Below are 27,106 nucleotides of genomic sequence, written 5' to 3'. Positions count from 1 at the left end.
ATCCCCAAATATGAGAACGTTTTTGGGCGCTCTATTGCCTTTGAATAAATAAAAAGAGTATTGGTTTTCTTAATGGAGCCTGCTCCGCAGTTCATTGCAAATGTTTTTGAGCAATTGATAGTAAGGCCCAGCTTTGACATAAAATTAACAAAGTGTTAACAATCCTTTGGAGACCAAGTGGCGTACGGGCCATAAGAACCGCATCGTCGGCATACAGGAGTGCAGGAATGGGGCGGGTCGCCGCTGTTGGCAAGTCCTTGCATTCCTAAACCAGAATTCTTTCTCAGTCATTTACATACAGTGTGAAGAGGTACAGGGCAAGGACGCAACCTTGCCTTACACCTCTCAACACTCTAAAGTGCTTAGTGCATTTACCACTCAAACCATAGCGGACCCTCCCTTTTGCCCCGGAATAAAGCTGCCTTAAAAAAGAGATTATTAAAACATCTACACCCATCCCCTCTAAAATCTGCCATCATTTCTCATGAATGACGCAATTGAATGCTGCTGTTAAATCGACAAAAGTCAAAAATAACCTTCCCTTTTTTGCCTTGGTATATTTTTCTAATAGAATATGTAAATTAAGACCTTGTTCGATGGTACCCAAACCCTTATGGAAACCATATTGTGAGTCACTTATTATGACATTTTTCTCCTCCCAAGCCTGGAGCCTATCTAACAGAACACGACCAATGATCTTCACTGTGGAGTCTAACAGCGAGATTGGGCGATAACAGGCTGGGTTTGCCCTATCTCCTTTTTTAAAAATGGGCACAAATATTGAGTAATACTAAGTTAATAAAAAACTTAGTGAACAGCATGCGTTAAAAACCTGCGATAAAAGTGGGCCCCATAGTGCTAAATTAGTGATAGCGATCTCAATACTTGCTTTATCACACTCTGCCAGAAAGGGTGCGTAAACCGCCTTCCAAAAGGCGGAAGAATCACGGCTAACCGAAGCATCGCACAAAGCATGCCAAGCTTCCTCTTTTATTGTCGTCTTTCTATCTTTTAAAGCCCTCTTGTATTCTCTTCTGGGCTCACTAATATGTTCCGGGTTTTTCCCTATGACGAGTAAAAAATATTTAAGTTTAGAATAGGCCTTTGTGCAGTTAGTGTCAAACCACCCTTGTTTTTTAGTCACTTTCTTTCTTACTTTCTTACTTTCACAAAGAGTGTTTCTTTGACATAATTTCTTTTGATTTAGGCATTCTCCTGCACTGCAGTGATCACCTGCTGCGGAACCGGCACCGATACCCGTAATCCCAAGTCCCCAAGCAACTCCAATTATATCCTATGGGAGAGGTAGACCTTGCAGTAGTGAAAAAAACAATGTAAGAGTTTTTCACTACCAGGACATGTAAAACCTAAAGGCACAAGTCCGACTTTTTAAATGCATTGCACCCTGCCCTCTGGGCTGTCCTGGGCCTACCCTTGGAGTGACTTATAATGTATTAAAAAGGAAGGTTTGGACCTGGAGAAACGTTTATTTTGCCCGGTGGAAATGGCAGTTTAGGCTGCAATGGCAGGGCTGAGACAAATTTTAAGTGCTACTTAATAGGTGGCACAATCAGTGCTGCAGGGCCACGAGTAACATTTAATTTACAGGCCCTGTGCACCAGTAGTGCTGCTTTACTAGATACTTTCAAGTAAATTAAATATGCCAATTGGGTATAAGCTAATCTTGCAATGTCTAAAGGAGCGAGCGCAAGCACTTTAGCAGTGGTTAGCAGTGGTAAAGAATACCACCTCTTAACACATGTACCCCCATCTGAAAAATGGGGAGAACTACTCCAAACCTCCAAACCCTAGGAAGTTCACTCCACAAGGCGGAAGAACCTGCAGAGACCATCAGTATTGGCATGGTCATAGTCACATGGGCCCGATTCACAGAACTAACTTAAGACAAAATCCTAAACTTACTACCATTTTGGTATTCACAGAAGGCACTTACTCATTTTGGTATTCACAGAAGGCACTTACTCATTTCGGTATTCACAGAAGTTAGGAGTCCTAACTTTAGGACTCCTAAATGCCTTCTATGAATACCGAAAGTCTTAAAATTAGGATTTTTCTCAGTTTAGTAGTAGTATAGTTAGGACTCCTAACTTTAGGACTCCTAAATGCCTTCTGTGAATACCGAAAGACTTAAAATTAGGATTTTTCTCAATTTAGTAGTAGTAAAGTTAGGACTCCTAACTTTAGGACTCCTAAATGCCTTCTGTGAATACCGAAAGCCTTAAAATTTTGATTTTTCTCAGTTTAGTAGTAGTAAAGTTAGGAGTCCTAACTTTAGGACTCCTAAACTGAGAAAAATCCTAATTTTAAGACTTTCGGTATTGACAGAAGGCATTTAGGAGTCCTAAAGTTAGGACTCCTAACTTCTGTGAATACCGAAGTGAGTAAGTGTCTTCTGTGAATACCAAAATGAGTAAGTGCCTTCTGTGAATACGAAAATGGTAGTAAGTTTAGGATTTTGTCCTAAGTTAGTTCTGTGAATCGGGCCCCATATATTGCATCCACTAGCTCAGGTTTCATGGTGTATATTAGGAATTTAGGAGCAACTGAAAATTCCTTTATTTGATTCATAGTATTAACACTGGATATACTAATATTAAAGGCCTGTGTAATTTGAAATGTGATTTGATTTGAATGACAAGACTCTGATTAAAAATCACAAATATATCCTAGTCTAATCTAATTTAAAAGGAACAAGAAGGGAGTGTGTCCATTAAGTGAATGCAGCATAGTGTAGTAGGGAATAGTGTGTGTGCTGATAATTATTATAAAGATAGGTTGTATAAACTAGATACAGTTGATATTATGTTTAGAAGCATTTTTAATATTTGTAACAACACTACTTATTTTGCTCTTCCACAAGGCTGGATAGATTCTTGTTATCCAGCTGTATTGTTAAGTTAATTGTTTGAGTGATAATGTGTCATAAAAGAGTGAAGAGAGAACTTTTAAGCTAAAAAGTAATAAAGGTATTTGGGGTTTTAATTCCTCCTATAGAAGTTGCTTTAAATTATACAAACATTAGGGAATTATTGACTTTAGTAAAGCGTTTGCAGGTAACATAAGTGTTTTAGCTGTGGTTAATAAAAAGATGAAAGATGTTTTGCAAACAGATCAATGGTTATTCAGATATGCTTTTGGCTAAAAAGGGAGGGGTTCATCTTGTAGGGAGCAAGAAGCATGGTACTTATATACTAGATAATACTGAGGGTACTAACAAGCTTCTTAACAATCTGGCTAACATTGTGAATGAGGTTCCACCATTGGGCTAGCCCGGAGTTTGGATAAAGATTGGTTCTGTGAGCCAATTTGTGTTAGGTGTTCTAGGTGTTGTAGACACAAGAAAACGAAGAAGATGAAATGACTGACAAAAGAGCAGATTAGTCTTGAAGATAAACTATTGTAAAAGAAAGATAATTGCCATTATCAAAGGGCAGATTGAGAGAGCAGATTTTTTATATTAAATATATGTTGCATGATTTAATTCTGCTTTGGTTGGTAAGACTAGGCCACATCAGGCTCTAGCATTTAAAGATGAGGCTTGTTTATATGGGTGTGCAGACAGATTATCAAGTTGGAAATGTCGAACTACAGAAATATCGAGTCCTAAATATCAAGAGTCAGAAATATCGACAGCAAGAATATCGTGCTCAAAAATATTGATTTTAAGGTAAGAAATATAGTTTTTAAAATTATAGAAGTCATTAATATCGTTTGCAAGCACGACGCAACTCCAGCAATGTTTAGGGGCTGCCCATACCTTACATGCTGCGTCATGCCTTACGCCTGCTTCAAGCAGGAGCAAGGTTTTGACGCAGCAGCGTCGGAAAAGTGACTGAGTGAAATCTTGTAGATTTCACTGCGTCACTTTTCCGAGGCTTTTTCCGCTGGAACGCCCACCCTGCATACATTAAACCTGACGCAGGTTTAATGTGGCGCAGGGCTTTACACCGTGACGCATCTCCGTAGATGCGTCACAATGTAAATAGGGCGCAACGTGGCGCAGGGTTTACGCCGCCGCTGCGTCACAAAAGTGACGCAACGGTGGCGTAAAAGTGGCGCAAGTCTAACATAGATCTGCCCCCAGGGATTTTGTTCTGTGTGTTATGGAAGCAACATGGTTGCTTCCAAGGGGGTAACATTTTGTTAATGTTTTTTCTGCCCCTCCTGGGGACAGATCTGCCCCTTTTTGTGGCCTTTCTGCCCTAGGCTTGAGGGTGGAGGCAGAAAACCCTACAAGGCACCAGGGATCTATTTCTTCTGCAAGGGGGGCACATTTCTGTCTGCTGTTTTCTGCCTCACCTGGGAGACAAATCGGCCTGGCAGACAACCTCACCCGATCCCTTGGGCAAGATCACCCCCCATTTCTCTCAGCCCTATTTGAAAGCCCATCTGGCAGACTGGCTATTTGGATAGTGACATAGGTGTTATAATGTTAATTGTTTTATTTCTTGTGAATTGCAATTGTAATGCTTGATTTCTCCCATTTTATTGTAGTTCAAGGCTTTTGCTCTTTAGACTGTCCCAGGTTGAGGTTTCGTTACCGGTCGTTCTGCAGTTTGTGTAGTTGCATGTGTTTGGTAAGAGACTTTTTTTGTACAATGTAAATGAGTTTCATTTCCCTACATGAATGTGTTATTTCAAATGGTGTAATAATAGCAGTATGTTTGGCTTCTGTTTTTTGAGTGACAAAATCTTTTTGCATTTGTGCTCAATGTATTTTGTTGTCTTGTGAGTTATTAGTTTTGTTTCTTCTTTCTAGTGGGATATTGTTGCTTTTTGCTTTGTCTCTGCAGAGTAGGTGCTGGGGTGTGTAGCTATCTTTGGCAAGTTAGTCATTGTCTTTGAGTATATAGATCTTTGTGCTAAAGACACACTTTGTTTATTACTTATTTTGCAGTGTTTGTTGTTGTTGACTTGTTTGTGAAGTCTCCTTTCTTTGTAAAGACTATGGCCAGCCGTAGGATTACTACTGAGCAGGGTGTTGGTTTGTTTTCTGAGTCTTCCTCTGACCATGGTTCAGAGACTGACTCTACATCTGAGGCAGAGGAGGCAGTGGGGGTAATGGAAGATTCTGGCAGTGAGTTTTCTGTCCACGAGGAAACATCGGATGATGAAGCCACTTTTAGTGCAGATTAATTGCCTGTCTTAGAAGAGGTCATTGATGTGCCGATAGTGCGGCAACAGGATTTTGGGCTGCAGCCAGGAGCTGCAAGGCCTCCCATTGGAAGTGCTGACCTCTGGGTTGCCCCAGGAATGGTGCAGCCAACATTGCCAGACTTTACTGGTGTTCCAGGGTGTAGAGTGGATACTGAAAGCTTTTTGCCTATACATTTTTTTCTGTTGTTTATGGACAATGTATTTTTGGGCAGAGATTGTTAAGCAGACTAATTTGTATGCTGAACACTTTTTGAGGGACAACAGACCCAGCCTTAGGCTCTACTCTAGAGCTACCCAGTGGACTACCACAAAGCTGCAAGAGATGAAGAAGTTTTTGGGTGTAACTTTTTTGAAGGGCTTGCTAAGGAAGCCATCAATGTCTTCATATGAGTCTACTAGTTCCTTGATGGCAACAGCTTTATTTCTGACAGTCATAAGTCATGATAGGTATTTGCTTCTGCTTCGGATGCTGCATTTTGTTGATAATGGTTTAGCGTTGCCACGAGATCACCACGATTGTGACAGTCTTTTTATGATCCGGCTAGTCGCTGATCACTTTGTAGATCGATTTTTTTAGATCTATGCTCCAGGGAAAGAAATAGCAGTGGATGAGTCTTTGATCTTGTTTAACCCCTTGAGTGCCCCGTCCTTTCCCCCTCCTGTGCCGGCCCTTTCATTAGCGGGCGGGGTCCATGACGAGATAGTCTCGTCATGGGCACAGCGCAACCGCGCTCCATGACGAGACTATCTCGTCATGGGCACAGAAGGGGTTAAGGGCCGCTTGGTTTTTAGGCAATACATTTCTAGCAAGCAGGCACGCTACGGAATTAAGATTTATATGCTGTGTGACAAAAGGACTGGATATGTCACTAATTACAGGGTGTACACCGGTAAGAATTCCAGGATTGACCATCCTGGTTGTCCATCCACTTTTGACTGACAAAATTGTGTGGGAACTTGGTAGAGGACTGTTTAACAAAGGCCACTATTTATATGTAGATAACTTATACACTGGTGTGCAGTTGTTCAGGGAATTGGCCAAAGTGCACACTGTTTCTTGTGGCACAAACCGCTCTAACCATAAAGGTTTCTAAAAAGAACTCGTTTGTCAAAAGCTTGTGCGGGGTCAGTGCAGTGCGTTGCGCAGCGAGGAACTTCTAGTTGTGAAGTTTTCAGACAGGAGAGATGTCTACATGCTGACTACCATCCATGATTCAAGCACTTCACTTGTGACTGTTTGGGGTCAGGTTGCTGAAGCGCGCAAACCTGTGTGCATTATAGTCTATAATAGGCACATGGGTGGTGTTGGAAGAGTAGATCAGAGGTTGGAACCTTACACTACTCTTCGTAAGGCTTACATTTGGTATAAGAAGTTGGCTATCCATCTTTTCCACTTGGCAACCTTTAATGCTTTTGTTGTATTTAAGGATTGTTGTCCTGAGTCAAAGATGACGTTTGCTAAGTTTCAGGAGTCTGTAATAGGCAGCATTGTTGTAGTGGAACAGGCAAGTGTTCATAGAGGTGGAGTGGTGGAGGATATGGCTAGATTGAAAAATCGCACCTTTCCTGATCACATTCCCCCCAAGCCCTCAAAAGACTTTCTCAGTAGGAGATGTAGAGTCTTTTGGCGAAGAGGTACGCGGAAGGAGACTCGTATGTACTGCTCCGAGTGTCCTTCTAACCCTGCGCTGTGTGTGCCTGCTTGTTTTAGAATGTACCATACGCAAAATGATATTTGGGTGCATCCATGAGTGGTAAAGTGAACTGCCTGGTCTGTATTATTTTATACATTTTTCCAGTTTCAAGGTTGCCATTTTTGCAATGTATTTTGTTTCAGATTTTGTGTTAGTAGATTTGCATCTATTCACAATTTGTTTGTGTTCTCTTTTTTGTATAAACAAACTCTAAGGGGCCGATTCCGATCCGGGTCAGAAAGCACTCCGACCGAGTTGGATCCGGGGTGTTTTCCGACCGAGCCGGACCCCTACAGTCCGACCGAGCGAGTACAATGCGCACATATGCTGTCGGACTCCGTTCGGTCGGACTCCCATAGAAGTCAATGGGAGCCGGTCGTACGACGCGTACATGGGCTCCCATTGACTGAATGGGTACGTCTCGAACAAGTGCACCCCTACAGTGGGTACACGTCGGTGCCATCTGCACCGTACGCGGCTGTGTTGGGGAGACCCATAGGTCTCCCCCTGTGTCCAAGTCGTAGGACTGCGGGTGTCAGGGGGTCCAACGCAGACCCCTGAAGTCCGACTCTGGGAGCATTTGCGAGCCGGATACTCCAGCTCGCACAGGCTGTCCGACGCGTGCATCGTACTGGTTCGGTTGTAAATCGTATCCATTGCATGCCACGGTTAGCTTCCAACCGAGATGTATGGAGCGGTTCGGACCCGAAGATGACTCGGTCGGTGAATCTCACGTAGCTCGCATCGTACTTGCTCGCTTGTACAGCTGTATGAGTCGGGCGGAAAACATGCGTACGGCTCGTAGTTTTTCCGTCCGGATCGCGTTCGTGTGTGTAGGAAGGTGCTTGGCTGGTGGTGTGCGCTGACTGGGGCTTGGCTGGCGGTGTGTGTGGACTGGCACTTGCCTTGTGGTGTGCGTGGACTGGCGCTTGCCTGGTGGTGTGCGTGGCTGGTGCTTGGCTAGTAGTGAGAATGGACTGGCGCTTGGCTTGCAGTGTGCTTAGGCTGACACTTGGCTGGCGGTGTGCGTGGGCTGGCGCTTGGCTGGTGGTGTGAATGAACTGGTGCTTGGCTGGTGGTGTGCGTGTACTGGCACTTGGCTGGTGGTGTGCGTGGGCTGGTGCTTGGCTGGTGGTGTTAATGGAATGGCGCTTGGCTGGCGGTGTGCGTGAACTGGCGCTTGGCTGGCGGTGTGTGAGTAGTGACTTGCTGCTGGTCACTACACACACTGGTAGCCAAATGCCAGTCCAGGCAATCCGTCAGCTGGTGTGGTTGCTGTGTTAGGCATGTGGGCGTGTGAAAGTGATGGGCCCTTGAATGGCGCTGTCTGCTGATGTGAGTGTTGTAATGTGATGGTCCCACGGCTGGCGGTGTAAATGGTTTTGTATGTGTCACACTTATGAAAGGTGTATGAATGGCCGGTAAAGAGGTTGGTGCCTTGTTGTGGCTTTACAGCTCACAAGCTGTGAGTCAATGGTTCAGTATCTCGTTCTTTCAGTTATTAAAAGTGCATTTCATTTTTGTAAAATCTCTTGTTAACACAATTGTATATACTGAACCATGACTCACCCTCATGCCAAATCCAACCGGTTGGTATGTGTGCTTGAGGAATATATGGTTGTGCAGTAATATTTGTCTTTTCTGTCTTTCTCAAGCAGGGTGTCCCTTGTCCAATTATGTGAATGTTGTAATGTGTTGTAATGTGTTGATTCCATGCTTGGTGGTGTGAATGGCCTTGTGTGCATCATGTACGAAAGGTGTATGAATGGCCTATAAAGAGGTTGGTGGCTTTACAGCTCACGAACTGTGAGTCACCGTTCAGTTTTTTGTCCTTTCAATTATTGACAGTCCATTTCATTTTTGTGAAATCTCTTGTTAATAAAATGTTATATACTGAACCATCACTCGCCCTTGTGCCAAATCCAACCACTATTTGTGTGTGCTTGAGGAATTGATGGTTGTACATTAATATTTGTCTTTTTTGTCTCTCTGTCAAGGTGTGCATTCCATCTAAGAAAACCCTACCCACAGTATTGTGGTAAACTAAACACCCATGGGAGTACATGGTGATGTCCCTCTTGTGGATCCCAACAATTTATCTTACCCACAATGTCCTGCAATCCTCAAAATGTGACTGTCACATTTTCCTTGCATTACTGTGCCAAAACTTTCACGCTTCAGAAAGAAACAAATTTCCTACCACCCAGCATTTTCCCAAGTATCCCGATAGAAATGGTACCACACTTGTGTGGGTGGGCCAAGTAACCGCGGCAGGGATAGGCCCAAAGCGTATTGTGGAGACATCAAAATGACCTATTTTGGAAGGACCTGTTTTTTCAAGGAGGGGGGGTCACTTGAGTTTTTGGCCCCGGGCTCAGCAGCCATCTTGGGAAACCTACCAAACCCACACAATTCTGAAAACTAGATACCGAGGGGAGTGCAGCAAGGTATGGCTTGTGTGGGTTCTCCAACATTTTCCTACCCAGAATCCCTGCAAAACTCAAATTTAGCTGAAAAATCACCTTTTTCTCAAATTTCGGTGTGGGAAAGTTCCGAAATTTGCATGGATGCACAAATTTCCTTCCACCCAGCATTCCCCCAGGTCTCCCTGTGAAAATGGTACCTCACTCATGTGGGTGGTCCAAGTAGCCATGCTAGGCAAGGGTACAAAACGTATTGAGGAGACATCAAAATGACCTATCACAAAACAACCTGGTTTTGCAAGGGGAGTCACCTGGGTTTTCGGCCACAGGCTCGGCAGCCATCTTGGGAAACCTACCAATCCCACACATTTCCGAAACCTAGACCCCTGGGGGAGTACAGAAAGTTTTGGCTTGCTTGGGTCCCCCAAAATTTTCCTACCCAAAATCCCCTACAAACCTCAAATTAAGCTGAAAAAATCATTTTTTTCTCAAATTTCTGTTTGAGAAAGTTCTGGAATCTACTTGGATCCACAAATGTCCTTCCACACAGCATTCCCCCAGGTCTCCTAATAAAAATGGTAGCTTATTCATGTGGGTGGTCCAAGTACCCGGGATAGGCAAGGGTCTAAAACGTGTTGAGGAGACATCAAAATTACCTATTACAAAACAACCTGGTTTTGCAAGGGGAGTCACCTGGGTTTTTGGCCCCGGGCTCGTTGGCCATCTTGGAAAATGTTAGACCTGGAATTTCTTGGCGTGATTACCCCTGACATTTTGCCTCTACCTCCACTATTTTTGAGGCTGTGATGGATTTCGTTTTGCCAACTTAGAGGGTTTGGGGCACTTTGCCACTGCTGATCAGTGTCAAAGTGAAAGTGCTCCCTGTATAAAGTGTAATGGTAATTGGTTGTCCATGATTGGTATGTTTGCCTTACTAGTAAAGTCCCTAGTAAAGTGCACTATGTGTGCCAGGGCTGGTAATGCAACTGCTACTAGTGGGCCTGCAGCACTAATTGTGCCACCCATAGCAGTAGCCTTAAAGAGGGAACTCAGGCCTGCAATTGCAGTGCCTGCGTGCAGTTTGTTAAACTGCCATGTTGTTCTGACAAGTGCACCCACTTGCCAGACCTTACCCTCCCTTCTCTATGCACATCAGACACCCCTATGGCAGTTCCAAGGTAACCCCTGGGCAGGGTGCGGTGCATGTGAAAGGTAGGACATGTACTAAGGTGTGTACCATGTCCTGACAGTGAAATAATCTCCATTTCGTTTTTCACTTTGAAAAGGCCATCTGGCCCATAGGATGGAATTCGGAGGCCGTGTAATATGTTTTCCAGCCTATCTTCCCAAAGGCTTAAGATGGAGAGGTGAAGTTTAGTGTGCCTGAACTCACAATGTAATAACACATCTTTTTATGAGGTTGGTTTTTGCATTGTATGTTTAGAAGCCACTCATTTAGAAGTGGCTGGATTTTTGTGCTCTAACATTTCTGTGTGTCTCTGCCTTGTTGTGGATTGACTGTCTGGATTTGAAAGTGATAGGATCTGGGGAATGTCTTGACCCAGGGGAGGAGGTGAGACAGCCATAGGCTGACCAGCATCTGGAGTGTAGGGGGAGGAGTAGCCCCTACAGGTGAAGAGGCCTGGGTTGCTGCCATAAAACAATGGTCCCATCTCCTGCTGAGTAATTGAGAATCCAGACCCCCACTAATCAAAGGAAGAAGGTGTCACTGGCAGGGAGGCACCCAGAACTGGTTTGAACGGGGGTCAGTGGCCCCTGAACACAAAGACTTCAAAGATATTTATGGGTATAACTATGAGAGCTGAAGCCCCTGAACTTAGGAGAAATGGATTGATCAATATTGAACAAGACTGAAGCAAATTTGTGGTCAAGAGGAACCTTTGCCAAGGAAGAAACAGCTGAAAAGACTGAAGGAAAAGACCGACCCTTTCTGTGTGTTCTGGGGCTAGCCTGCAGTTTGCTGCTTTAACCAAGGAGACGTTTCTGTGTGCTGTGTCCCCCTGCTTGAAAGGACTTTGCTGTGTGCTGCATCCTTCTAACCCTGCGCTGTGTGTGCCTGCTTGTTTTAGAATGTACCACACGCAAAATAGTTTTTGGGCACATCCATGAGTGGTAAAGTGAACTGCCTGGTCTATATTGTTTTATGTATTTTTTTTCAGTTTCAAGGTTGGCTTTTGTGCAATGTATTTAGTTTCAGATTTTGTGTTAGTAGATTTGTATCTATTCTCAATTTGTTTGTGTTTTCTTTTTTGTATAATCAAACCCTAAATGTGATGGTGGTGTGTGTAGGAAGGCGCTTGGCTGGTGGTGTGCGTGGACTGGGGCTTGACTGGTGGTGTATGTGGACTGGCACTTGGCTGGCGGTGTGCGTGGACTGGCGCTTGGCTGGTGGTGTGCGTGGGCTGGTGCTTGGCTGGTGGTGAGAATGGACTGGTGCTTGGCTTGCAGTGTGCGTAGGCTGACGCTTGGCTGGCGGTGTGCGTGGGCTGGCGCTTGGCTGGTGGTGTGAATGGACTGGTGCTTGGCTGGTGGTGTGCGTGGACTGGCGCTTGGCTGGTGGTGTGAATGGACTGGTGCTTGGCTGGTGGTGTGCGTGAACTGGTACTTGACTGGTGGTGTGAATGGACTGGTGCTTGGCTGGCAGTGTGCGTGAACTGACGCTTGGGTGGTGGTGTGTGAGTAGTGACTTGATGCTGGTCACTATACACACTAGAAGCCAAACGCCAGGCCAGGCAATCCGTCAGCTGGTGCGGTTGCTGCGTTACACATGTGGGCGTGTGAAAGTGATGGGCCCTCGAATAGCGCTGTCTACTGATGTGAGTATTGTAATGTGATGGGCCCGTGGCTGGCAGTGTGAATGTTTTTTTTTTTGTTTTTGTTCTTGTTTTTTTTTTTATTTGTCCTCATTCGCCAATACCCATAACGTGCATTCCCCTTTGTCAATAGGCTAGGATGACATGGGCTCTTCCCTCTGTTTCTCTCGATGCCCTCAGCCCATAGCCTAGAGGGGTGTGTTATCAGACCAAAGAGCACTTCCCATTTATTGATTTGGGGAGGTTAGGTATCACTCCAGATTGTTCAAATGACCTTATGGACCCTCTCAATGCTCATAAACCATGGGCATGTCCAGTTTGGTCCTGGGAGTGTCCAGTTGTCATAATCATAGGACCACAGAAAAGGAAAAAAAATCATCTCCACAGCAACAGCAAATCCCAGTATGCGATCTTTTTCCTGCTACATACTCTAGCCATGTCCATTTTAGATGTTTCATATAAGGAAGTCAACCAGTCCGAGTAAGTGGGAGGGGCAGAATCTACCCAATGTTTACAAATTTGTCTTCTTGCCAGAAGAATTGAATAGAATAGAAGGAGTCTGGCTGGACGTAGTATCTGGGTATGTAAGCCAAAAATTATTAATTTTAGGTCGATTGTAATTGCTACTCCCAATATACTCTCCAAGGTTTTTTGTACTTCTTCCCAGAATGTCTGAATGGAGGGGCAATCTCTAAACATATGAAGGTCCGAGGCCTCAAGCAATCCGCATTTTTTGCAACTGACTTGTGTACTTTTACTAATTCTTGATAATCTAAGAGGGGATAGGTATGCACGATGAGCCGTGAATAGGTGGTTCCTCCATGCTGGTTTAACTATGTTGAAGAGAATTATGAAAGATTCCTGCCATAAATGATCACACTGTTCATTAGGCAATGATCCACTCCATAGCTCATCAGCCAGCTTAAATTCTCCATCGACCTCCTGTTCTATGGCCCAATACCAGTGGGAAACTTCCTTTTTACCTGCTGGTCTTTCCACAAGCTGTTGCTCCAAACTAGTTCCTCCGCCTATGAATTTTCTTTTTTGAGCTGGGATTGTACCCAACTATGTAACTGGATGTATTTGAATCTTGAAAGATCACTACCCACTATCTTTTCCAGATCTTCCCATAGGATAAGTGTTTCATTGCTGATTAAATCTCCCCATAATTTAATTCCAGCGTCTCTAAGTGGGATAGTCAGCCTATCACGGAGGCATTCTGGGGAGCCTGGATAATCCCAGAGTGGGGCCAGTTTGGAGAAGTAGCTAAGACCTGTCGCCTTCCTTAATAATACCCATATCCTGGCAAACCCCTGCAGGACTTTAAGTTTGATTTTCTTAACAAATTTTTGATCGCCAAATTTGTACATAAACTCTTCCGCTGGCAGCCCCACCCCTTTCAGCATGGCCAGAAACATAGCTCCACTCCCTCCAAAATTCACAAAGATTGCATCGGAGGCCCAAGTCACTGGAAGAGGAAAGGAGAGCGAGGTCGCACCCCCCAGGTAACATGTGTTGACACCTGGGTCGGGGTGCGGGCTAGGAGGGAGACGCTCTCAGCCTCTGCCATTCCTGCAGCGCGAGTCTCTGCTTTGGCTCGTATCGCAGCCCGTACTTGCCAAAGGAGTGGCAGTACCGGGGCCGGAGTGCGGAGCTGCACTTTTTGTTTACACCATACCCATGTGGGGGCATCTGTTGACAGAGGCTGACTGCGAGTCAGCACGAGTAGCGGAGAGCGTCTAAGGCACCGTGATCGGTGCTGGAGTGTATTACGCATTGCATTATTTCTGCATAACGAACTTCCTGATTGTCGTATTACACATTGCATTATTTCTGCATAACGAACTACCTGATTGTCGTATTACGCATTGCATTATTTCTGCATAATGAACTACCTGATTGTCGTATTACGCACTGCATTATTTCTGCATAACAAACTACCTGATTGTTGCGTTACGCATTGTATTATTTTTACATTCATTGCAAAGTGCCTGATTCTAGCATTACGATCTGCATTATTGTTACATTGCAAAGTGCCTGATTCTAGCATTACGAACTGCATAGCATTGCATTAGGACTGCAGTGGAACATTTAGAAGTGCTCATTAATATAGCCAGAACTTACAAGGGCTGGCTGGTCTAACAACCGGCCAGGAGGAATATTGCAAATACGCATATGTTGGATTCATATCGTGTGGTCTTATCGTATATCTTTTTACATAAATTTACACTTGTTTTTATGAAACTCGTGTGGAGTCCATTTGTGGTGTCATCATTGGGTTGCTGTGAGCATGGTTGCAAATACTTTACACATTTGCCTTGAAGGTAAGCCTGGCTGCTTGTGCCAAGCTACCGAGGGGGTGAGCAGGGGCTATCTGAAAAGGTATCCTTCCTTTCCCTGACGTAGAAACGTGGGTCCCTATTTGGCCTAAGGTACCTACCTCAGCCAACCAGGGATCCCGGGTCTAACAGGAAACCTACCAAACCCACACATTTCTGAAAACTAGACACTTAGGGGAGTCCAGCAAAGTATGGCTTGCATAGGTCCCCCAACATTTTCCTACTCAGAATCCCCTGCAAACCTCATATTTAGCTGAAAAATCAATTTTTTCTCTAATTTTTGTGTGGGAAAGTTCTGGAATCTGCGTGGATCCACACATTTCCTTCCACACAGCATTTCCCCAGGTCTCCCAATAAAAATGGTAGCTCATTCATGTGGGTGGTCCAAGTACCCGTGATAGGCAATGATCCAAAATGTGTTGAGGAGACATCAAAATGACCAATCACAAAACAACCTGGTTTTGCAAGGGGAGTCAACTGGGTTTTTGGCCCCGGGCTCGATGGCAATCTTGGGAAACCTACCAAACCCACACATTTTTTTAAACTAGACACCCAGGGGAGTCCAGCAAAGTATGGCTTGCATTGGTCCCCCGACATTTTCCTACTCAGAATCCCCTGCAAACCTCAAATTTAGCTGAAAAATCATGTTTTGTCTCACATTTCTGTGTGGGAAAGTTCTGGAATCTGTGTGGATCCACAAATGTCATTCTATCCAGCCTTCCCCCAGGTCCCCTGATAAAAATGGTACCTCACTTGTGTGGGTGGGTCATGTACCCACGACAGGCAAGGGACCAAAACGTATTGAGGAGACATCTAAATGACCTATCACAAAACAACCTAGTTTTGCAAGGAGGGTCACCTCGGTTTTTGTCCCCGGGCTCAGCAGCCATCTTGGTGAACTACTAAACCCACACATTTCTGAAAATCAGGCACTAGGGGGGACTCCAGCGAGGTATGGCTTATGTGGATCCCCCAAAGTTTTCCTACCCAGAATCCCCTTCAAACCTAAAATTTAGCTGAAAAAAACACACTTTCCACATATTTTTGCATGGAATCACAGTGCCTACGCAAATGTTCTACCCCACAGCATTTCCCTCAGTCTCCCGAGTAATTGATAACTCACTTGTATGGGTGTCCAATGCCAAATTGGGTAAAAACAAATTTTTTAAAAAATGTAGCGCTTAAAATTCTTGGTGCTCTACCCTTAATCCCTTTGTTTTTGGCTCTTCCCAGTCACAGGCCCTTGCCCCACCCACACAAGTGAGGTATCATTTTGCTCGAGAGACTGAGGAGAAAGCTGTAGGGTAGGACATTTGTGTCAGCACGGTGATTCCACACAAAAATATGTGGAAAATGTGGGTATGTTTTTTCAGCAAAATTTGAGGTTTGCAGGGGATTCTGGTTAGGAAAACGTTGGGGAACCCACGCAAGCCATACCTCGCTGGACTCCCCCGGGTGTCTAGCTTTCAGAAATGTGTGGGTTTGGTAGGTTTCCCAAGATGGCCACCAAGCCCGGGGCCATAAACCCAGGTGACCCCCCTTGCAAAACCAGGTTGTATTGTGATAGGTCATTTTGATGTCTCCTCAATAGGTTTTAGGCCCTTGCCTATTGGGGGTACTTGGGGCACACACATGAGTGAGGTACCATTTTTATTGGGAGACCTGGGAGGACACTGGGTGGTAGGAAATTTGTGAATCTACGCAGATTACGGAACTTTCCCCCACAGAAATGTGAGGAAATTGTGGGTTTTTTTCCAAAGTTTGAGGTTCGCAAGGGATTCTGGATAACAGAACCTGGTGAGAGCCAGAGAAGTCACCCCATCCTGGATTCCCCTGGGTGTCTAGTTTTCAAACATGTATAGGTTTGCTAGATTTCCCTAGGTGCCGGCAGAGCTAGGGTTCAAAATCTACAGCTAGGCACTTTTCTAAAAAAGGTTTGTTTTTTTACTGTGAAAATGTGGTGTGTCCACGTTGATTTGTGGGCCATTTCCTGCTGCATGCACTAGGCCTACCCACACAAGTGAGGTACCATTTTTCTCGGAAGACTTCTCGGTGGTTGGAATTTTGTGGATTCACGCAGATTCCAGAACTTTCCACCACAGAAATGTGAGGAAAATGTGTTTTTTTCACAAAGTTTGAGGTTTGCAAGGGATTCTGGGTAACAGAATCTGGTGAGAGCCAGACAAGTTACCCCATCCTTTATTTCCCTGGGTGTCTAGTTTTCAGAAATGTATAGGTCTGCAAGGTTTCCCTAGCTTCCGGCAGAGCTAGGGTTCAAAATCTACAGCTAGGCACTTTGCAAAAAAAGGGTCGTTTTTCACTGTGAAAATGTGGCATGTCCACATTGATTTTTGGGCCGTTTCCTGTCGCGGACACTAGGCCTACCCACACAAGTGAGGTACCATTTTTATGGGACGACTTTGGGGAATGCGGGGTAGGTGGAATTTTGTGGAGCCACGCAGATTCCAGAACTTTCCACCACTGAAATGTGAGGAAAATGTGTTTTTGTTTACAAAGTTGATGTTTGCAAGACGATTCTGGGTAACAGAACCAGGTGAAAGCCAGTCAAGTCACCCCATCCTGGATTTCCCTGGGTGTCTAGTTTCCAAAAATGTATAGGTTTGCTAGGTTTCCCTCGGTGCCAGCAAAGCTAGGGTTCAAAATGTACAGCTAGGCACTTTTGCCAAAAAAGGGTAATTTTTCACTGTGAAAATGTGGCGTGTCCACGTTGCGTTTTGGGCCATTTACTTTTGCGGGCACTAGGCCTACCTACACAAGTGAGGTACCATTTTTCTTGGAAGACTTTGGGGAATGCGGGGTGGGTGGAATTTTGTGTATCCACGCAGATTCTAGAACTTTCCACCACAGAAATGTGAGGAAAATTTGTTTTTTTTACAAAGTTTGCGGTTTGCAAGGGATTCTGGGTAACAGAGCCTGGTGAGAGGCAGTCAAGTCACCCCATCCTGGATTCCCCTGGGTGTCTAGTTTTTTTAAATTGTGTAGGTTTGATAGGTTTTCTTAGGTGCCAGCAGAGCTAGGGTTCAAAATCTACAGCTAGGCACTTTGCAAAAAAAGGATCAGTTTTCACTGTAAAAATAAAGTGTGTCCACGTTATGTTTTGAGCCGTTTCCTGTCGCGGGCACTAGGCCTACCCACACAAGTGTGGTACCATATTTATCGGGAGACTAAGGGGAACACAGAATTGTAGAGCAACTGTTATTACCTATTGACTTTCGATGCCTTTCTGCCTTACAAATGAAAGAAAATGTGTAAAAAAGAAGTTACTTTGAAAAATGTCCTATAATTCTCATGCTAGTATGGGTACTCACAATTTCAGAAATGTGCAAATAGCTAAGGTTTCCAAACTCTATATTTGGTTCCAATTTCGGAAATACATAGGTGTCTTTCATGTCAATTTTTCACTGTATATATTTTCCCAAATGAATTGCTAAATACCAGAACATAATAAAACACAATTGAAAGACGCTGCTCAGTTATTGGCTCTGGGTTCGTCGGGTTCTTGGTGAACCTACAAGTTCTATATATCCCCACAACTGGAAAGGTCCAGCAGATGTAACGGTATATTGCTTTCAAATATCTGTCACAATTAGAAGAAGTTACAGGTGAAAACGTTGGCACAAATGGCTCTTTTTTTCAACTCATTTTCAATTTTTCCTATTTTCAACTGTTAGTTTCTATAACTAAACCTTGAAGGATATACACAAATGACCCTTGCTGAATTAAGAATTGTGTCTTCTTTTCTAAAATGTATAGCTTTTCAGGATCCATTATGTCTTTCATACCCATTTCTACCATTAACTGGAAGAAGGTTGAAAACACAAAAAATAGCAAAAATAGGCTTTGTCCCAGTAAAATGTCAAAACTGTGTCACAAATGTAGGTTTTCTGACAAAAGTCTGTTAGTCCCTGAAAGCTGGAGAAATTGTGATTTCAGCCCCACAAACCCTTTGTTGATAACATCTGCAGGGGAAAAAATAGACGCTTTCATCTGTAGCCCTTTTTTCCCCCAAAAAACCTAATTTAGCTGTATTTTGGCAAATTTCTGGGTCCCCTCCAAGGGAATCAACAAACTCTGGGTAACTTTAAAATCCCCATGATGTTGGGAAGAAAGGACTTAAGTTTGGCGTGGATACCTTATGTGTTCAAAAATGTACAGGGGTCTAAGCGCAAACTACCCTAAATAGCCAAAAAAAGGCTTAGCACAGGGGAGGGAAAAGGCCTAGCAGGGAAGGGGTTAATATAATACTTGTAGGTATTTGTCATATGTATGTAACATTATAATATGTTTTTATTTTTTTAATTTGTACTATTAGATATATTTGTATTTTAATTTTTAACATATATATGTTTTTTTATTTTTTTGTTATTTTTTTTGGTGTTGTTTATATTTTGTTTGTTTTTAATATTGAAATGACTGCAGTGGGAATATTAATTGTTACCCCTCTGCAATACAACACTTTCCCTTTTATTGCACTGATTGGAGTGGGAATAGTAAATTTTATCCCTCCACTATTCAACACTTTCCCTACTGTTGAGTGGGAATAGTAATTTTTACCCCCTTCATTATCCAACACTTTCCCTATTGTTGCACTTTTTGGAGTGGGAATATTAATTTTTACCCCTATCCCTATCCAACACTTTTCCTAGTGTTTCACTCATTGGAGTGGGAATAGTAAATTGTATTCCTTCGCTATCCAACTCTTTCCCAACTGTTGCACTCACTGGAGTGGGAATAGTAATTTTTACTCCTTGGATATCAACTAATTTTCCCACTGTTGCACTTTTTGGAGTGGGAATAGTCATTTTTGCCCCTCCGCTATACAACACTTTCCCTACTGTTGCACTCATTGGAGTGGGAACATTCATTTTTACCCCTCTGCTATCCAACACATTCCCATCTGTTGCATTGACTGGAGAGGGAATCGTACATTTTAACCCACCACTATCCAACACTTTCCCTACTGTTGCACTAACTGAGGTGGGAATAGTAATTTTTACCCCTCTGCTATTCAACACTTTCCCTAGTGTTGCACTCATTGGAGTGGGAATAGCAATTTTTACCCCTTCACTATTCAACACTTTCTCTACTGTTGCACTGACTGGAGTGGGAAAATTAAGTTTAAAGATTTCTAAATAGTTTAATGTTTTAATTTATAATAGGATGTTTTTTATTAGCGTTTATGTTAATTGTATTATTTAATATAATTAATATTTCTTATTTTATGTGTATATATATATATATATATATATATATATATATATATCTTTGTGTGGATATAATCCGAGAAATCTCAGTAAATAATCCAGCGGCACACCCAGGACAAAACAATAAGTTTATTATTGTTTCAAACGAACAGAACTACGCGTTTCGGCGAAGCCTTTGTCAAGTTAGTGACCCGTGCCCAAATTCCCCTAGAAATACAGGTCAAGGTTGATGGATAGTGAAGAAATACTATCGCGGTCAAACATTTCATTTGTGTACGTTTTCGTGATTTTAAACAATCCATGATAAAGCATACTAATGATTATAATGATATTCATACAATTATTTTCAAATTCATCCGACAATGTAAAATTATAATACTGTCAATTGACATATTGATACAATGACGTATTCACATAGTGACAATTACTGATGCACTATATAAACGTTCATCATAAATCATATACATTTGGATTAGGTCAGGACAGGACTTCCCGTTTTATGTTTAATTAAGTATAAGGATAACAATTAATAAGTTGCGTCACATCCAGGAGATATTGCACCGTAACATGGATAACCTGTACTGTGACCTGTCCTGACCTAATCCAAATGTATATGATTTATGATGAACGTTTATATAGTGCATCAGTAATTGTCACTATGTGAATACGTCATTGTGTGCACTCTGGGTACCTTTACCAGGTGCATGTATGAATTTGTGTTATCAGTGAGACATCGTATCAATATGTCAATTGACAGTATTATAATTTTACATTGTCGGATGAATTTGAAAATAATTGTATGAATATCATTATAATCATTAGTATGCTTTAGACATTATCATGGATTGTTTCAAATCACGAAAACATACACAAATGAAATGTTTGACCGCGATAGTAATTCCTCACTATCTATCATTTAGTGCACTCTGGGTACCTTTACCAGGTGCATACATATGAATTTGTGTTATCAGTGGGACATTATATGAATATGTCAATTGACAATTTTCCGTTGTTTGATGGACTTGTAAATAATTGTATGAATATTATCATAATCATTAGTATGCTTTATCATGGATTGTTTAAAATCACGAAAACGTACACAAATGAAATGTTTGACCGCGATAGTATTTCTTCACTATCCATCAACCTTGACCTGTATTTCTAGGGGAATTTGGGCACGGGTCACTAACTTGACAAAGGCTTCGCCGAAACGCGTAGTTCTGTTCGTTTGAAACAATAATAAACTTATTGTTTTGTCCTGGGTGTGCCGCTGGATTATTTACTGAGATTTCTCGGATTATATCCACACAAAGATACAAAAAACGGAGTTGCGACTGAGGCTGGCACCGGCGTCGATAGGAAGGAGAGCGGAGGTTCGCAACAATCTTTTCGTAAACATATATATATATATATATATATATATATATATATATATATATATATATAGTAAAAAAATATATATATTTTTTGTACTATATTTATAACCTTAATATTTTTTTTCGATATTTTTGCACTTACCTATTTAAGCATAGGGAGTTGATATTTTTGAATTCTATATTTTGACCTCGATATTTTTTACTTCTATATTTTTTAGGTCAATAGTCTGTCAGTGAACCCATGGCCTCTACTTGCATGTAACAAAACAATGTTTCACTAGCTTTCACGCCAAAGGCTATTTTGAAGTAACAACCATGCAAGGCCACTCAGCTGAGCCTCAATTAACATGTTGATGTTATTAATCTACAAAAGCAATTCATTGTTTTTCTCTCTTGTTTTGCATTAGTAATTTCTTCTGCAACAAATTATGGGCACTGTTAGCCAATCAGGATAATGTGCACGCATGTTTTATTTTAAAAATAATGATGTGATTTACTTTACTTAATGTCATGCATTAAAATCATTTTATTTGGGAAACAGCCATTTCTGTAGATTTAGACTTTGAATGATATTTCAGTCTGCTTCAATGTAAGAGAGGGCCAGCTCCAGCTTTTGTTTTATATTTGATTATACCAATTTTCCTGATTAACTAATTAACTTGTTGCCTTCTGTAATGATCATTTTGATATTTGGATAAATGAACAGGATTGAAATTAGTGTTATTGACTATATGTGGTGATACCGGAATTTCTGCCTTTCCAACAACTTGACTTACATACAAATATTAGTGTTTAAACATCAACATTAGTGGCGTTCACACAGGAGACAGGATCTATCAATATGCTAGGACTTTGAATGTACCCAGATGTCTGACTTCCCCATGGGTATGCTGACCTAGCTAAACCTAAAAAGTACCTCCTATGGAGTATCTTGCGCAAGACACTGAGAGAATGAAGTGTCAGCACCACCTTTCCTATCTGTTGAACTAAACAGGCATCAGCAAGCAGAATGATAGCATGGAGTTTGTGGGACCAGAATAAATGTTGCACGTAACGCTAAACAAGATTAAACTTTAAACGTAGTTCATTGTGCTCAGACCCTGTCTGTCTTCTGCACCATTCCACGGTGGTGCACATCACAACTGTAATGGTCATCTGCAGGTTGAACCTCACAACCATATCCTGGGCTGGCGAAGAGTCCCAAATTCTGACCATTGACTTGAGCTGCTCCACACTTCTAAACACATAATCAGGACATGACACATGCACAATCTCTGTACTACATTGATAAACAAGTGCTTCAATCATTACTACTAATATGGGAATTCTCAAGGCAGTAAGTACAATGAGGAAACATTTTCAAATTACGTCAGGCAGTTAGACCTACCTGGCAAGTATGCAAATCGCAAATCAAACAAACCTGGCAATCTTTACCACTTTGTCCTAATGCACTGGGCCCAATTTTCAAAGTGTCAGTATACCCCAGACCCAGTGCGACTGATGAATCTCCAAAAATAAAACATGTTTAGTCAGGGAAAAAATACTTTCTGAATTAGGTTCTTGAGTAGGATGTTTTAATCTTCGAAATTCGTAAGTTGCTCCCACTCACAAAAATCACAAATGTTACCTATGAATCTGGTCTTTGCATAGCATATTTTACTCTTGAACATTCATGAGGTACACCTACGTATAGGCTAAGTCAAAGCTTTTCTCAAATAAAGTCTGTGCCTGGCCTCACCACCTCTCTGTCTTGCTGCCTATGGACCCCAACTCCACTCTACCTCCCTTACTCTCACTTGTTGTGTACCACTCTTACACTCTCATTTTCAACTCTGCATCTTCTCTTACTATCTCTTTTTGCATCTTTTTGCCTATTCTTCACCTTCCCTTCAGCTTTTAACCATCTCTTTTGCATCTTTTTCCTCTTTTTCAACTTCTCTTTACATCTTTTTGCCTCTTTTTTACCTTCTCTTTTGCGTTTTTTCCTCTTCTTCTCCATAGTAGCTTTCCCTCTCTTTTCTCTGATTTCCCTTTTATACTGCTCTCAGTAGCCTTATTTTTTTTAATTCAGTTTCACGACCAATGACTTCTTCTGTGGCCTTCCCATTATTCCCGACCTACCTGCTGCTCCCACACTTCCCCACTCCTGCTAACTCTTGTCCCACCCCCACATCCCATCCCACCCTCCTGGACCAAATTTATTTCAGCCGCATCGTGGACCTGCAATTCAGAGGGTGCTTCTTGTCCTGTCCCCTGCCTTAACTGAGCACGGCCTCAGTGCCTCTCACTCTTGCTGCCTGCAACCTCCTCCTCCACTCTCACTTGTTTTTCACCACTCTTACACAATAGCTTTCTCACCTTTTTTCACCTTATTCTTTTTTCCTCTTTTTCACCTTCTCTTTTGCACCTTTTTTTCGTGTTTCATTTTTCCAGTTATTTCCTCTGTTTCTCCTTTTTTTGCCCACTCTTTTCTGCTCTCAGTAGCCTTCTCCTCTTTTTTTCACTCCCTTCATGCAAGTGGTCCCTGCTGCAGCCTTCCCGCTTACCTGCTGCTCCTATGCATTCAAGCTCCTACTTGCCCCTGCCCCTTCTAGCCCCACTTTCCACCCTCTAGATCTACTTCCAAGACCCTGACCTACCTAACAGTGGATGGGCAGCGTCATGCACAACGGGAGCACTGCTGGCTTGCCAAAGGCCAGCCCTTCTATGACTGTCCCCACCTCACGCACCCAGTGCTAGAACCCCATGTCCTACTCCCACCCACCGCAGGTATAGACGCTACTCAGCCACGGACCTCCACACCCTGATCCCCTTATGTCTTCCAGGTGCTGCAACCAAGACTCCCCCACTTGGGCTACCTGAGGCTTCTTCTATCCATTTCCCTATCCACAACGCCCGCCCCCACCTCCTCTTCACCCAGAGCTCATGAATGGACCCTTCACAGCACCCCCACATGTAACATGCGGCCAAGCTTGGCATGCCTCCTCCTCAACAATCGTTCTGGCATCAGACACACCATTGAAGTTTGGCACCTCCTGCATAACCTATTCCCAGACCTTCTCTACCAGATCAAAACCTGACTGATCCCAGCTACTGCACCTGATATCACAGTGGCTATCCCCCAGGCTTCAAGATGGCAGAACAGGACAGAACCGGCAAACCTGGAGGAGGACTAGCCATAATCTATATAGAAAACATTCATGGCTCCATCACTTCCAAACACTCCAGTGACTTCCTGGGACACCTAGTCTTTAAGCTCCACATCCCCGGTAACACCACCCTGGGAAGGGCACTACTCTACCAAACTCCTGGACCAAGATTCAAGTTCTGAAACACCATCACAGACTTCATCGCACCACTGATGCTAAACTACAGCTCCTTCGCCCTCCTTGGTGACCTCAATGACCACCTAGAAGATTACATCTACAGAATACTCATACTCACCCAACCAGTGAAGGGTACCACCCACACCACCGGACATTTCCTCAACACTGTTTGTCCCAACGTCTCTGACATCAATGTGGCACACCTCCTCACCTGGAGCAACCACTCTCTCATTTGCTTTGACCTGCTCCTCCCCCATCAATATGGATCAGCACCCTCCAAAACCTCCCGATACAACTGTGGCAGAATCCATGTGGCAAACTGGACCACAGAGATCCAAACCTGACACCTGTTGCATCAAGAAAAACCCTCCTGATCCTTCACTAGCTTCAACCCCTGATCACCTCTTGCACATACTTCCTGACCCCCCTCAAAGCCATCATCACCCCAAAGGCCAAATAGCAAGCTGGTTGGTGCACAGAAGAATCGCGACTATCCAAACGTCACTAAAAGCAACTAGAACACCAGTGGAGACACCCAATCATGACAAAAATGACAGAAACACCTACACATCTGTATTTCGATTTAACTATCAACAACTTAAATCCAACAAATCATCAATCAATCAATCAATCAGGGGTTTGTATAGCATAGCTACTCACCTGTGAGTGTCTCAAGTTGCTGAGGGAGCAGGGGCTTGCGGTTCTTCAATTGGGTCAACGATGCAGATTGAGGTGGAGGGGCATGGTTTTCCAGGTTTAGGGGGCAAGGTAGGAGAAGGATCTTCCTCCGGTTCTGGTCCTGTGGATCCTAGGGACTGGGTCAGGGTGAGTTGAGCGGAGTGGAGTTGTCTGGTGGGTATGTGGAATGAGAGATATGCTGCTCCTGCATCGTGGAGGGCTTTGTAGGCATGTGGGACGAGATTGTTGGGGATTCTCTTGTTGATTGCGAGCCAGATGAGTTGTCGGAGGTGTTGTGTTATGTGGCTGTGGAGGGGATGTGGAGGACTAGTCTGGCTGCAGCCTTTTGAACGTTCTGTAGTTTCCTGAGCTGTTTCTTGGTGACGCCTGCATAGAGTGCGTTGCTGTAGTCGAGTCTGCTGGAGATGAGTGCGTGTGGTGATCCATCTGAATGTCGTTCAAAGCAGGTGGAGCCTGTGGAAGCAGGATGAGGATACTGTGTTGATTTGGCAGTGCATTGTGAACGAGGAGTCAAGTATGATGCCTAGTTTGTGTTCATGAGCCATAGGGGTGGGAGGAGTTCCCAATGTGGTGGGCCACCAGGTGTCATCCCAGGCTGATGGGGTGGGTCCCAAGATGAGTACTTTGGTCTTGTCCAAGTTGAGATTGAGACAGCTGTCTTTCATCCAGGTAGGAACAGCCTTCATCCAGCTGTGTAAGTTGATTCTGGCGGCTGTGGGTTCGTTGGTGAGGGAGAGGATCAGCTGGGTGTCATCGGCATAGGAGTCAAAGTTGAGTCTGTGGCTTCTGACGATGGCTGCGAGTGGGGCCATTGAAGAGAGTTGGGCTCAGGGAGGAACCCTGGGCACTCTCAAGCTGATCTCTGTAGGTTCTGAGAGGAATGGGGGTAGTTGACTCACTGTGTTCAGCCTGTGAGGAAGGAGTGGATCCAATCCAGTGCCTTGTTGCGGATTCCAGCGTCGTGGAGTCTCATGATTGGGGTGCGGTGGAAGGTGGCTAAGAGGTCCAGTCGGATAAGGGCTGCGGTTTTGCCCTGGTCGAAGAGGAAGTGGATGTCGTTGGTGGCTGCGAGGAATGGGGTGTCGGTGCGGTGTTTTCTTCAGAAGCCGGTTTGGGATGTGTACAGGACATGGTTCTCTGCGATGAACTCGAAGAATTGGGCGATGATGGCCTTCTCGATGACCTTGGCTGGAAAGGAGAGCAGGGAGATGGGTGTGACGTTCTTGAAGTCTTTCGGGTCGGTGGACGGCTTTTTCAGGAGGAAGTTGATCTCGGCATGTTTCCAGTCATCAGGAAAGGTGGCAGTTTCGATGGAGCAGTTGATGGTGCGGCGAAGCTGGAGGGCGAAGGAGGTGGCTGCACTAAGGAAGATATGGTAAGGTAAGGATCTGATAGGGCTCCTGGGTAGATGCGCTTCATGGTCTTGCGTGTGTCTTCTGTGTTGAGCGGAGTCCAGTTGAGCCCAGTCTGTTGGGGTGCAGCGTGGTTGCATGCGGTGGTGGCAGGCATACTGGCCAAATCTTTGGTGTTGACGCTGTCGTAGAACTGCCTTACCTAGTGGTGGAAGAAGGTGCCGAGTTTGTTGCAGAGGTCATGAGAGGGTGGGATATCTATGGTCTTGCTGTTGGGCCTGGCGAACTTCTTGATCATGATGAAGAGTTCTTTGTTGTTGTGTGCATTGGTGTTGATTCTATTTGGAAGGCCATTTTCTTTGTGGAAAAAGTAGTGTGCGTTGACTGTGTATTTTAAGGTTGTGTGTGTTTCTGGGGTTTTGTTATTCCTCCATGTCTTCTCGAGTCGTCTGCAGGTGAGTCTGGACTTTTGGTGGGCGGGCATTCTTGGCGTGTTGCTTGCCTGGCGCCTTCTTGAGAAGGTGTCAGAGTGTTGGCGTGTTGGAGATTCATCAGTGAAGGTTGCGCACTGCGGCGTTGGGCATCTGTCAGTGTTGGCGGAGTGGTCGTGGTGAGGAAGTCAACAAGAAGTTCTTTGTGTCCTTGTTCCAGTTGCGACGG

The sequence above is a fragment of the Triturus cristatus genome, chromosome 2_1 (genome assembly GCF_964204655.1).
Source record: "Triturus cristatus chromosome 2_1, aTriCri1.1, whole genome shotgun sequence".
NCBI lineage: Eukaryota > Metazoa > Chordata > Amphibia > Caudata > Salamandridae > Triturus > Triturus cristatus.
The sequence above is the reverse complement of the archived record's forward strand: the minus strand, read 5'-3'. Positions refer to the sequence as shown.